Genomic DNA, 13,485 nt, shown 5'->3' on the forward strand with positions numbered 1-13,485 from the left:
TGAACTTGTGAAATTACCGACAGGGTGTTTCGCTTGGGGGCGTGTGAGTGCGAGTGTGTATGTGTGTATGTGCGTGTGCATGCGTCGTGCCTTGAATTTTAGGGTTAAGCTGCGTTGCAGGCTTTGCAGCTGTTGCGCCTGCTCAAATGGATCGGTCCTCTCTTCTTCAAGATCTGTCCCTCTCTCAGAACATTGAGAGCGACTGGTGCCGACAGCAACCGCCGCTGCAACAGCAACAACAGCACGGCAACAATTTCAGTTTCGATTCTTGCGTCAAAAAGCAAACACCCCAAAAACGAAGAAAATAAAAGAATAGAGCAAAGCAAATAAAATCTGATCAAATAATAAAAAGCTTCAGCGCAACCAAAACAAAATGTGCGTTAACAGCTCAAAGATTTTGATAAACAATAAAAATATATGACAAAAAGTGAAATTTGTTATCCGATACTGGAATAAGAACAGTTAGGCAAGAAAAAAAACAACAAAAACAAATAAAAGGCAACAATTTCATAACGTTTAGCTCTTTTGTAATTTGTGGCGCAATTAATGAAATATAAATTAAAAGAGACGCAAATAAACTGCATATAATATACAGAAGCAACGAGAAATTTAAATACAAAATAAACAACAACAACCAAAACAAAAGCAGAGACAGCCACGCCGCCGGAAAATAAGCAAAAAAAAAAAATAAAAGGCGCGAGCAAAACAAAAAATCAAAAATAATACAACAAAAAAGCTTAATAGCAGCACATTTTGGCGCCGCGCTCTCGCAAGCTCTCTCCGCACACACTGTCTCCCTCTTTCTCGTGCTGCCGCCGTCGCTCTCACTGAGTCCCCAACACTTTGGCTGCCCTGTTTTGTTGTTTTAGTTGTGCCCTTTGCATTTGTCAGACATTTGTTGGTCAGCGCGGATCGTGCGGGCGGGCAACACAGATTTCATTCATAAACTTTAAAGTTCGTTTGCCGCTGCTGACACTTCAGATAGAAGCGCTGAGCAAACTTTAGCCGTACATACATATGTATGTATGTATATATGCGCATTCATACACACATGCGCACACATAAGAGCCAGTGATAGAACGAACGAACGCACGCACGCACGCACATAACAAGCAGTCTGGCTGTTGAAATAATTGTGAATTGCGCGCAATTTCTCATACGGAAGTCAACAACTTTAAGTAGCAACAGCAACACAAATTACTACAACAACGAGACTACTGCGTTGGCGGCCATCGTTGCAACGGAACGAGAACGCAAAAGCTGCTCCTTTGTTTCAATATCGAGTAGAATAAGAAAAACTCGCACATAACGGATATTTGCAAGCACGCTTCTCGCCACACAGCCAGACAATAAGTGCAAGTGTTAAGGTGTGCCAGTGTGTGTGTGTTGTGTCAGCTTGTTGCTGTTATTGTCGTCATCAGACGTTGCGATTTAATCATTTGCATCTAAAAAACGGGTAAGTACACACACACATATGTACATACCTATGAATATATGTATTTCGATATTACATAGCAATTTACTACATACATACATACATATATATGTATATATGTACATCCATATGTACATACACATGTAAATGCACAACAAAGACGTGTTCAGGACGATTATATTGACATGAACATTTACATGCAGACCCCTCAAAAATTATTGGATACGCAGATAAACCAGATTTTTCCATAGAGGAATATTTTGAAATTGAAAAGGAAAATGGTGCAACTGACCTTGGAATTCAGTTCCAGAGGGTCTTATCGAATTCACAAGCTGGGAACGTTTGTACCTAATCAAATTTACAAATCATATGTATGTTCAACTTAAATTTCATGGACATTACAATAGATACATACAAATTAAAATCAAATTATTTCATTTATTTTAATCAGCGATCTTGTTTAGTAACTTTTTATAAAACAAGCACATTCGTAAAAGAAATTGCAATTAAAAAATAAATGTTAACTAATAAAGTAATTAGTTGCCTGTATAAAAGTGATCTCTCCGAATTTGCGTTCGTATAAGCATAAATAAATCTAACCATTCTCTAATATAGAAATTACCAATCAAGTTCCTGAAAAAGGATTAAATATTATATAATCAATGAAATGGTAACAATAACTCATATATTTTTAATTAGCTAATGGGGGCTACTGTCTTAAAAAGTCAGAAATCTAAAGCTGGTAAAAATTCTGGTATAATTTATTTTCTCTGATTTTTTATTAAGGTGTCAATCAGGTTTCTGATAATTATTTATGTTTCTTTTTTAATTGGATTATAAATAAATCGGGTAGCGCACTATTATTCGCGTTGGAATCGAACTGAAAAACATGGAATCTACGAACTTTTTTCTTTATCTCTATCATATAATAGAGGTTCATTCGCTTATCAAAATTCGCAGCTGGACTACCTTCACATGCACACTGAATATATTTCCTTAAATAAACGTACATACATACATACATATATACACTCCGTTATCTGGGACTCATTCATTCGATTCAAATACCATATAGGCGATTGCACAAAGCCTTGATCTAGGGACAAACAAAATGGCTCGATAAACTTAAGAACAAAGGAGGGGGCTATAAAATCGGTAAAGCGCACTTCATGACAGTAAGTCTGGTATATGTACATGTTTGTATTGATAAGAAAAAAGTGCATTCGTAATCGCGATTCGCGAAAAAAAGAATAATAATCGGGCATTTGGCCATGAAGATAAGTCTGCCATAAGACAGACAAACATTGAGGACAACATTGTAAGTGGAGTCCAAGTGCTGTTGGATCGGCAGGGGGCTGGGGTGGGGTGGGGCGGTCTGTTTTATTTCCATCTCAAGGTCTCGGGCGAGCAGATAGAAAGGCATACACACTGCTGCAATGTTGTGTGGGGTCAGGCCAAAGCGACAACTGCAACAACACCAAATACGCAAAATGAAACACATACATATGTACATGTATGTATGTATGTACTTATGTATGTTTATACATATGTATGTATGTATCTCGATAGGTAGGCTGGTATGTAAAATAAGTGCAATGTAGTAGCAGTATTCGCTAAAACTTCGCAATGCTTTGTCTGCATGCCTTTGCTTGGCTTGCATGTATGTGTGAGTGTGTGTGTGTGTCTGTGTGTGTTTACTTGTTTATTTTTTTGTTTGTGTGCTGCCAGTCAGCCAAGCAGCCCGATCGACGTAGGTTCAAGGCCAATGCATGAAAGGTTCATGATATGGGTATGTGTGCGCTCGCACTCAACAGGCACTGGCTGCGTGAGTGAATGAGTGAGAGAGGAAAGAGGAGAGCCAGAGTGTTGGCAGCGGACAGGGGAGGCAGGAAGCGAGCAGACAAAAGGAGCGAGCGATTAACTCTCTCAATTGTTTGTGTTAGTATGCCTGTGCACATACCACGCCCACATGCATAAAAGCGAAACTTATCGCAATTCTCGCTGCTGTTGCGGCTGCTTCTGTTGACCGTAAGAGCCCCGCTTCGCGCTTATGTAATACAATCCTCCACAATGAAGCACAGAGATAAAGCGATCCAGTCACAATTTTAGTCTTCAAACAAACTAAGAAGTTGTCTTCATGTGCACTGAAGCTATATACCCTTCACTGTGCACTAGAAGACTAACTCTATTCCTTGAACTATAAACCATTCTTACTGTTCGCGAATTATGCAATACAAATATCAATATAAACAAACAATTTATTTCTACACACTAACCACTTCTTATCATATGTATTTGTATAAGTATTCTTTGTGGGTATTTCAAACCCACGCTCAAATCGATATACCCTTACACTTTTCAGTGAAGGGGATATTAAGCACTTGTGCGTTTGTGTGTGACAAGACAACATTCTAGATTACATAAAGTCAGGAGAGAGACAGAGACGAGGCGGCTGACTGTGGAGCGCCTACAACAAGAACAGACCGAGCCAGACGAGACATACACATTAAATACTTACAGCCTGCGCGCCAAGAACAGAACCGAGTTACGATCGCTCACTCACATATGTAAATACCTACATCTGTACATGAACAGTCAGTGTTGCCAGGGATTCCGTAGCTGAAAATATTTGGCACTAGCAAAAAAGGAAAATGACAACTAATTCAAGTCATTTACACTTTTAGTAAATTCACACTAATTGGATTTGTCTTTATTCATTTCATTGTATTTATCAAAAACAAAATCATTCAGTGTGCGACGTTTAATATAAGTTATTAATTTTCTGTATACTTCTTATAGAATGCATTGTTGTCTGTCATCTTATATCAATTTTTCTTTATCTGAATAGGCTTTGTTAAACCAATAAGAAATCGTGATTTTCAATTTTTGAATTTTAATGTTAATGGACTGGCTAACTGATACAGCCAATACCATAGATGTAGAATGTGGTTGAGTAAATTATTGTTTTAAATCATTTTCACTGTATTGAGTATCAAAATAAAACAAGATAGAACGCTACAGTCGAGCAAGCCCGACAGTAAAATAGCCTGTACTCTCCACAAAAAAAGAAAAATTAAAAAAAAAAAATTAAATTATTAAAAAAAATTAATGAATTAATTAATTAAATTAAATTAGAATATATGTTTATGTTTAGTTTTAACAGCATACATTTACATCACGTACCTATGCGTGTTTATATGCGTGTATGTATGCAGCACAAAGTTGAACCAAAGCAGCAACAACAACAACAGCTGCGGGCAGCGATGCCGACAGAGGCAGCGCATGAGCAGCGATTTTACTTATGGCTATAACTTTCTTCAGAATTGACCTATCATGATGAAATTTGGCACACGGACACATTAGTACTAACTGGATGTACCTACCAAAATTGATTTCAAAATTCCGAGAATTACGGAAGTTATAAGAAAAAACACGAATTGCGGGGGAGTGGGGGGGTGCATCGAAAAAAAACTCAAACTCGTACTTTCTCGGTCTTAGGAGAATATGGAAACCAAGTTTGGTTATTCTAGCTCTTATACTTTCTGAGATCCTTGCGTTCATACGGACAGACGGACAGACGGACAGACAGACGGACAGACGGACAGACGGACGGACGGACAAGGCTATATCGACTCGGCTTCTCATCCTGATCAAGAATATATATACTTTGTGGGGTCTGCCACGCCTCCTTCTGTGTGTTACATACATGCGCACAAAACTAGTATAGCCTTTCACCCTTTGGGTACAGGCTATAAAAAATTAAGATAAAATTGTAGATAAATAGCCTGAGACTTGATTATAAAACTTTATTTAGACTTCAATAAATTGATTACAAAATATTTGATAAGTCATGCTGCACACAAATACTATAAATAAACGCCGAATTAGACAGACATTTCAATGGATGAATAGAGGGATCATGTTGATTATGACACTAAGGCATTTGAAGCCTTGTCTTAAATTTAAATTATATCAACCTCTCAATTTATTTAAATTTCCAGAAAAGGTTCTATTATTTTAATTGCCAATAATAAAATAGAGATGTAATTAATTTGAAATAAGTATTAAACGATAGAAACATCAAACGCCTGCCATTATAAAATATGCAATGCGAATCCTTTGAAATGAGTGCAAGATTTTGAAACTCGAAGGACAATTTAATCTCCAAATAGGCTAGAGTGGCGCATCTCTGACACGCACGGTACTCTCAGGCACACATTGCGTATGCATGCTACGCCATTTTGGAGAGCGAATGAGCGCCTCAAGAACTTTTTAATTTTTGCAATCGAGAGCAACGCGTTTGTTTGTTTGTATGGGTGTCAGCATTCGAGTCGTTGGCCGCCGCCTGTGTGCGTATGTGAAGGAGGGAGCGAGCGTGTGTGTGTCTGTGTGAGTGTTTATGCGGCTGCAGAGTTAATGCACTCCAAGAGAAGTTCAAGGCTGAACAAATCAGTCGTTTGCTCGGTTCGTTCATACATGTATGCTTGTGTGTCGGGCGAATGACGTTGACGCAGACGCTGGCGCTGGCATCGGTTCGGGTCGAGGCGGGGGTGCAGAAGGCAACTGAACGGTTCGGCATGCATGCCTAGCCATATTATACACGATATATTGTATATGTATGCATGTGTGTGTGTTTGTGTGCGCGTTCCAATAAGATCATTTTTGTTGCGGCGCAGAAATAAAAATGGCAAAAAAACCAAAAATGTATATTATAAGAATAAGAATATGGGAGCGAGAACGAAATAAAAACAAAAATTATATTATTGTATAAATTAGCAGAAAAATGCGCAGCTGCAGCAGCAGCAGCATCAGCAGTAACAGATGAGGGGTTGTGGGTGGAGGAAGGGAGGGGCAAAGAGTTTGATTCTCAATTGTGTGGATCGACGATTGCGACTGATGTGTGCAGTATTGTTGTTGGTGTTGTTGTTGTCGCTGGTGGTGCATGTAAAGTAATGTAATTTATGTAGCACACATAGAAGCTGTCAATACGCATGTGTGCGTGCGCATAAGCACATACACTGCGATAAGCAGTGTTGCTGAAGTAATAGTTGTTGTTTTCCAAATATTAATGCATGCTTACATGTAACAAGTGAGTGGCAAGCATAAGTATGTAGACATGATACTCGTTTAACAGCCAATGAGCATTTACTTTAGAGTGGCTCTCTACAATTTGAGATTGGAATGTTGCAATTACCTGAAAAGATTGCATAAGGCTTTCAGTGTAATTATGTAAGAAATACACACAAAAGAATACGTTTAGCAGCTACTGGATATCAGTTACGCTCATTCCATGTAGCACAGGGCGAGACAAATTATTCTAAGCATTATTAACTTTTCTCCAAGCGTGTCGTTAACATGTCTAAATATTTATAATGCAATATTAATAGCTACCCAGATAGTGTTTTTTAGGTGCCATGTGTTACGCCATCTTGGAAGTTGTAAATGCGATAATGTTTATTGCGTAATTTGAATGGCTAGGGCTTTTAAATATCTGCTTGGTTAGTATTCGTTTATTTATTATATTACTCATTCCATCCATTATGGACTGCCAAGTGTGATTGAGCAATTTTAAGGACCAGCCCAATGCAAGTCTATTAGACCAATGCATGTTCACCATATGCACATACATACATATGTATGTGTGTATGTAAATTAGTCAAGTGCAAGTGCGAATCATGCAAGCCCAGCTTAGACCTAACAATTTATTTAGCTGTCATTGTCGCCCACTCTCCACACTCCCCTGTCCATAGGCCAGCTGGCTAGTACTACTAGCTGACTGAATGCAAAATTTCCATAGCATGCGAATATACATATGTATGTATGTACATTCTTACCACATAGGTAATTTAAATACATAACTGGTTCATTTCTGGTACGCTGTTGGCTCATCAAATGACATCACATGCATTTCCCATTAGTCAGCGAAATTTTGTTAATTAAGCATTTAAGTGGAAATGCTCAGAACTGCGGCCCAACAACCGCTGAGGCAATGTGGTCAAGTTAGTACACTTGCATACATACATACTCGTAGTACATACATATATATATACATATATATATGTATGTGCATGCTTGCATGTTTGTATGTTTTTCTAGGCAGAGAAGGAATACACAAACTCGTACATAATTCTCTTTGTTGCAGCTGCAAAATGTTTAATCATTTTCGTTGTACATGTATGTACATATCTTACATATGTATATTTGCATATGTATGTATAGACCTATGTACATACATATTTTATACATATATTCATATATGTATGTATGTATGTTTGTAAAATGTGGCTGTTCTGAAGCCCTTTACTTAAAAACAATAACAATAAACGACGCAGCAGCAACAACGCACTTCGCCTGTTACACACACACAGACACACACACAGACACACACACACACACAGGCGCACACACATACTAATGCACGATAAGGGGGAGTGTATTGGCCGCACTCATTGCCAACAGTTCAGACACGTTGCATGCGAAGTTCAACTTATTGGCAAAAAGGCGCAGCACGCGCTCTTCGTTATTGTTGTTCTTGCAGTTGTTGTTGTTGTTGTTTTTGTGGGCAGGCTAGTTCAATGAAAGGCTGCAACTGCGCAAATTGCTCAACTTGAGTCAGCAACGCGTCTGAAGATGCGAGAGCGCATCATTCTCTCATTTTCCCACTCGCCGCCTCGCTGCCTCGCTGCTGTGCCTCTTTTTATTGAATGACCAATCAACCTACTTGATGGTGCTGCTGGGGCTGGGGCCTGCTGGCAGTCGTTGGGGCTCTAAATATAGCATTTCTGAAGAATTTTCTGTTCTCCTGCCTGCGCCGTTGGCATTTTCTTCTATAAAAGGGATAATACATTGTGCCTATCCATATACATACATACATACATACATACATACGGCACATACTCGTATGTATTTATGTGCAAATGTGTGAATTTCGTTTTCTTTATTCTGGTTCTGCTGCTACTTCTTGCTCTTGTTCTCGTTCTCATTTCTTGTATTCTTCGTTTATTTCGTAATAATCGCAACATCCGCTGCGGTCGTGCCTGTTGCGAAATGCCTTTGTCGCCGCAGCGCGTCATTACCGCCATCAATGTAGCCGTTGTTGTTGTGTTGTTTTTATACTCTGTACATGAAATGTACAAGAGTATATTAGGTTTGCGGGAGCTGAAAAATGTAACAGGCAGAAGGAGGCGTGGCAGACCCCACAAAGTATATATATTCTTGATCAGCATGACGAGACGAGTCGATCTAGCCCTGTCTGTCTGTCTGTCCGTCTGTCCGTCTGTCCGTCCGTATGAACACCTGGATCTCAGAGACTATAAGAGATAGAGACACCAAATTTTGCACGAAGATGCGTTATGTGTGTATTCTATACGAGTTTGTTTTATTTTTTTGATTTTCCCCCCCACTTCCCCCCTATGGGGGTTTTCCCGATTTTCCATTCGTATAATCGCCTATATCTCGGAGACTATAAGACCTAGGAACACCAAATTTTAGTCCCAGATGCCTTATGTGAATACGCAGAAAATGTATATTTTGGAATTCCCCTCCCTCCCCCCTCTACCCCGCAAATCGTAACTCCCGTAATTCTTGGAATTTCGAACTAAAATTTTGGAAATACCCCCAGTTGGTTATTATGTGTCCGTATGCCAAATTTCATTATGATAGACCGATTTAACAAGAAGTTATAGCCATAAATATATTTGCTGCTGCAGCGCTGCTCAAGCGCTGCCCGCGGCTGTTGTTGATGTTGCTGTTTGGTTGACTGCGAAAATGCTTACACAGACACGAATTGATGCGCATAGGCATACATACACTCACACAAACGCAATTGCTATGTAAATGTGCAATTATACACCCTTTACGTGAGTTCGAATACCGAGAGAGGTAAAATCGATCAAATTTTTTTTTTTATTTTCTTAATTTTTTTTATTTTCTATAATTATTGTAAACATATGTACAGAGTATTTCGAAGTCGGGACACCCGACTTTAGCTTTTTTACTTGTTGTAGTTGTTGTTGTTGTTGCATTTGTTGCTGTTTTGCATGACGCCCGACTTGGCTTTTGTTGCTGATTCCTCCTCCCCCCTCCCCGACAGAACCCTTGTATTTATATTGGCGACGACATTACGAGAAATCTTGTTTTGTGCACTCGGCTGCTGCGCCTTTGCTGTATCTCGTTGTCACATTATATAATTATAATTTGAAATAATATTTCATTTATATAATCAGTTGATTAAGTTTTTAACACCACGAGGCGTATGTCCATTACGTATACGCAGCGTGTGACAACACGAAGGAAGCTACATGAGTTCCTTTGTATATAAAAATATTTACTGTTCATATTCCTACTAATTAAAAATTTATTTTCGCTGCCATATCGGATACGTAGAGTGCTGTCATTGCGGATGTAAATAGTTCTTTCAGTTTTCGAAAATATTATATATTATTATCATCAACTTTTCTATTTCTATTCATAGTTTGCAATATCTTTGTCTCAATGTTTAAAATCCAACTTATATTCAACGGCAATAATATTATTTTATATTTTATAACTTATTTATATTTTCATAATTTTGGAAATTCAGTATAATTAGTCACCAGAATTCTTAATTATATTCTACAATATGTGAGAGCTAGAACATTGGGTCTAACAAATAATGCATTTAATACTTAAAAAATTATGCAAAATATTATCTGAATACTTAAAATAGTGTTAGACTTTCTAAATTATGCTAAAATATTTTTAGAAGCAAACTTTTATTCTCCAATAGTTAAATGATATTTTGCAGCGCATTTTCCTATTAATGGAATGCAAAACAAAACGAATTATTATTTATGCATACATAGTATACGTTTTATTTATTCTGTTGTTGAACATAATTTGCGGTATATACTTGTAATGTTAGAAATTTCTCTATTATCCTGCGAATATATATGTACATATGTACTATTTCGTTCACTCTAAGTACAATTACTTGTATACTAATTAAAATATGACTCTAGTATGCGCTGATGCGGAGATAAAAATTAATATGCATATTTTTAGCTCCGTAGTACGTCACGGCTTTTTCAATCAGCTGCCCATAAACTACGAGTATGTATACGAAATTCTATTTTCAGACCACGCTGAGTTTCTAAATGGTTAAAATTCAATCCGCTAAAGTTTATCTTAATTGAAGATCGAGCGAGTTGCCGCTGCGAAAGTCTTAAGTGCAAATAGTTAGAGTTTTCTATTTGGCAATGGCCGCAGCAACAATGGCTAGCAAAGCAATTTCGAAAGTTTAACTTGCTTAAATGCATAATTCATTCCGTTCGACGTATGTATGTATGTACATGTCTACGTAAGTACTTACATATGTACGAGTATGTAGTATGTACAGTTGACACATTAGACAAAATTGCAAATGGCTGCTAAAAAGAATAAAGCCGCGAAAGCCGTCAGCCGTAGACGATAAACGAGAAACGTCAGAAGCGGCAGTCGTCAATATATGTATGTACATATGTATGTATGTACTGTATGTATACTGTATACGAGTTCGTTACACATATAGTGTATACAAATGTATTTTTTGGCCAACAAATGAAGCGCATTGTGTCAAACTTTTACTCGCGACAAGTGAGGCAAGCGAGTATAGAGCAATTGGTCATTGACTCCAAAAGTAATAACAACAATAACAACAACAGGCGCATGTATTGCTTCTACAGAAGCAAGCAACAACAACAACGGTAACAGCAACAGCAATAGCCAGAGCCAGAGCCACAGCCAGAAAAAATTAATTAAACAATCAATTGGCGTAACACTTTCTCTTCTTGAAAAATAAAATTAAATAAAAGATCTTTATGGCCAACACATTCGACGACCGACTTTTTGTTGGGTTGGGGTAGGGGTAGGGGCTTTTGCTTTTGGCAGCCGTGAGTGAACGTTCTAAGCCGGTGTAGTGTGTTGTTCGTTGTGTGTAGACACTTTTCTTCGTAGATTTTCACCAGCTGGTCTCGCAGGTTCCACAACTCTACCCCGCCCTCCCTTCCCCTCAGCCCCACAGCCAAAACACACGCACTGCTAAATGTAGAACGAAAAGCTAAGAAGACCGATAAGCCCCGGCAGAAAAGCAACTTCAAACTCTCTAAGCAAACATGTTGCGCTCCAAACCTGCATGAAAGCCGGCCACTAGGTGAGTGTCGTTGGCGCCTCAGTCGACGTCGCAGTCGAAGAAAGAAGAAAGAAAGAAAAAACAGTAACCGGTTTCTTTTGCTCTGAATTTGAAATTCGGTTTGTGTGTCTGTTGCCTGCGTTTGGGGGCGATGTGTGGGGGGACGGGTTGGCGGCTGCCGCTGCCGCTGCTGCTGCGATTGCTGTGGAGAGATGACGCAGCTTGTTACGTTCTTACGTTGATCTTGCCGCAGCGGCACACATTAGTTGGTTGGCATGTGTGAGGAGTGTGTATTACAGAGCGAACAAACAAATCCGTTATTTGACCCAGTTCTAAACTGGAAATGAACGAAAAAGCTTTAAGCCAACACACAAAAAAAAACAACAACTCCATCGCGCGCTTCAAGCAAAAGAAGTTGGTGCGACAACAGCAGAAGCAGCGGCAGAACGTTGAGAAAGCAGCGCAGCTCCAGTTGTGCGCGCCGCTGTTATCGTATGAGTGTACAAGTATGTGTGTTTGTGTGTGTGTTGCGTGAAAGTTTCATAATTACATGATGGTTGAGTCGCAATGGATGTGAGTGTGTGTGTGTGTGTGTGTATGTGTGCGTGCGCGTTGGTTAATCGCGGCCTACTTTAACGGAGAAAGTAAGAACGTTGAAATGCTCACTGCTTGCTTTCTTTATTATCGTTCTTGTTGTAATTGATTACATAAGACAAAAATCTCTGGTAACTCTCCTCTTTCTCTCTTTGCTTTGCCTTGCCTTGCCTTGCTGCGTTTTGTTGACTAACTGACTGGGTGACTGACTGAGTGACTGACTGAGTGACCGACTGACTGTCAACTGCCGGTGTGGTTGTTGGTGTGTTTATTTGCTCTTACCGTTTCGGCTGTGGGCATAACGGTACTATGGCCTAATATTGTAACACTCTAAATGTGTCTTTAATAATGCTGTTTACCTAATTCTGAAAACTTGTTTAGCTCTCGCTTCTATTATAGCCGCATTCGTTGCACGCTCTCTGCTGCCGTGTGCCGTTTAGAGTCTGGAATGGAAATTAGTTGTTTGCCTTTGCGTTACATAATTGGCCCTTTGTACGATTGTGTTTATAGGTTACATTCTCAGGTTGCCGAGCATTATTAAATGGATGCCCATTATATTGAAATCGGTTGCTAGCCAAGTAAAGTTGCTATGGAGGCAGAAAGCAATAAAAGCAATAACTAGAGTATAGATAAGAGAAAATTAATGGAATCTATAATCTATCGTTTGAGAATTCTTGTGCAAAAATAAAGAAACTCAACGAAGAAGCAATCTACGTTTCATTTTAAAAGTACAAAAAGCTAGATAAATAAATTCTAGCAAGACGAATACTTACATGCTTGTAAGGCTAACATAAATAAGCAATGGTTTTAATGTTTGTACCGCAATTACTCTAATATCGGGGAAATCATATTATTTTCATCTTATAGATCGATACAAATTATTGGTTGTACTAGTAGTACGAGTGTATAGTATTAACTTTACTCACCCGACTCAACAGAGATGTTTGTAAAAACTTTTTAAAAAAGCAAGAATTCTCTAAATAGATTATCCAATGATGGTAAAAGAATCGATTATTACAATTGAAGAAATACTATATAATGGATCGGTATATGTAAACATGTCGAGCAGTAGCTATCGTTCCTGCCTTTCATAATCTGGATCATCGTCGCGATCCTTTTGTTCAATTTCGGATTTATCATTACCTCGTTTTTTTTTTAATATTTGTAGTTTTTTTGTATATGAGATAAGGTCGGTGACACAGGCAAATAATTTGCGCGCAAATCTGAGGAATGTTACTAGTATGTCATGAAGTTACGAGTAGTTTTCAAAACTTACTTCTAAAAAACCGACAAATTATTTGCATGTGTG

The 13,485-nt window shown here is 38.5% G+C and overlaps 1 protein-coding gene across 1 annotated transcript in view; it reads left to right on the plus strand.

Annotated features, from left to right (window-relative positions):
- The first annotated feature begins 931 nt into the window (after nucleotides 1-931).
- LOC115630567 (serine-rich adhesin for platelets) overlaps nucleotides 932-13,485 on the plus strand; it is a 29,400-nt gene continuing 16,846 nt past the window's right edge. The window contains exon 1 of the mRNA XM_030527183.1: nucleotides 932-1,456. The gene's annotated coding sequence lies outside the window, so the exon portion shown is untranslated. The remainder of the gene's footprint in view (nucleotides 1,457-13,485) is intronic.

The sequence above is a fragment of the Scaptodrosophila lebanonensis genome, unplaced genomic scaffold (genome assembly GCF_003285725.1).
Source record: "Scaptodrosophila lebanonensis strain 11010-0011.00,11010-0021.00 unplaced genomic scaffold, SlebRS2 tig00001410-arrow-pilon, whole genome shotgun sequence".
Lineage (NCBI taxonomy): Eukaryota > Metazoa > Arthropoda > Insecta > Diptera > Drosophilidae > Scaptodrosophila > Scaptodrosophila lebanonensis.